Below are 527 nucleotides of genomic sequence, written 5' to 3' on the forward strand. Positions count from 1 at the left end.
CAATATTTTTTCTAAACAAATAACCAGAGTACCAGCCGAACTAGACCAAAATCAAACTAAAACGTTTGAGCCACTCCTTACCAGGAGTGTCCTCTTTATCAACGTGTTCAATACGTATGTTTGTGCACCTAGTTCACATCTCTCTAGTTTAATACTTGCAACTGCACAGCTACCTCGTTAAACACTTGATTCAGTGAGACCACGAATGCACACTGTCTCGCTCTCTAAAACATCGAACTGTCATTCTTTTCGATATTATATCGAACGGGGAATACAGGCAGTGTCTGTCACGTCACAATTCACAACATATTACAAGTTCAAAGAGTACCAAAGGTACTCTGTACAAATCTAATGAACAACGGGAAAACTACCATACCACTTGCTGAAACACTTCTCTCCGATCTCCACGTGGAGCGATGGGTGGGCCGCCAAGAGCGCCCTGGCATCGTCCTGGTCCACGGCCACCCTGAGGCGGCGCAGGGCGGACAGCGCGGGGAGCGCGCCCAGCAGCTCCTGCATCTGCTGGG

Source organism: Frankliniella occidentalis, unplaced genomic scaffold, assembly GCF_000697945.3.
Source record: "Frankliniella occidentalis isolate FOCC.00 unplaced genomic scaffold, Focc_3.1 Scaffold11, whole genome shotgun sequence".
NCBI lineage: Eukaryota > Metazoa > Arthropoda > Insecta > Thysanoptera > Thripidae > Frankliniella > Frankliniella occidentalis.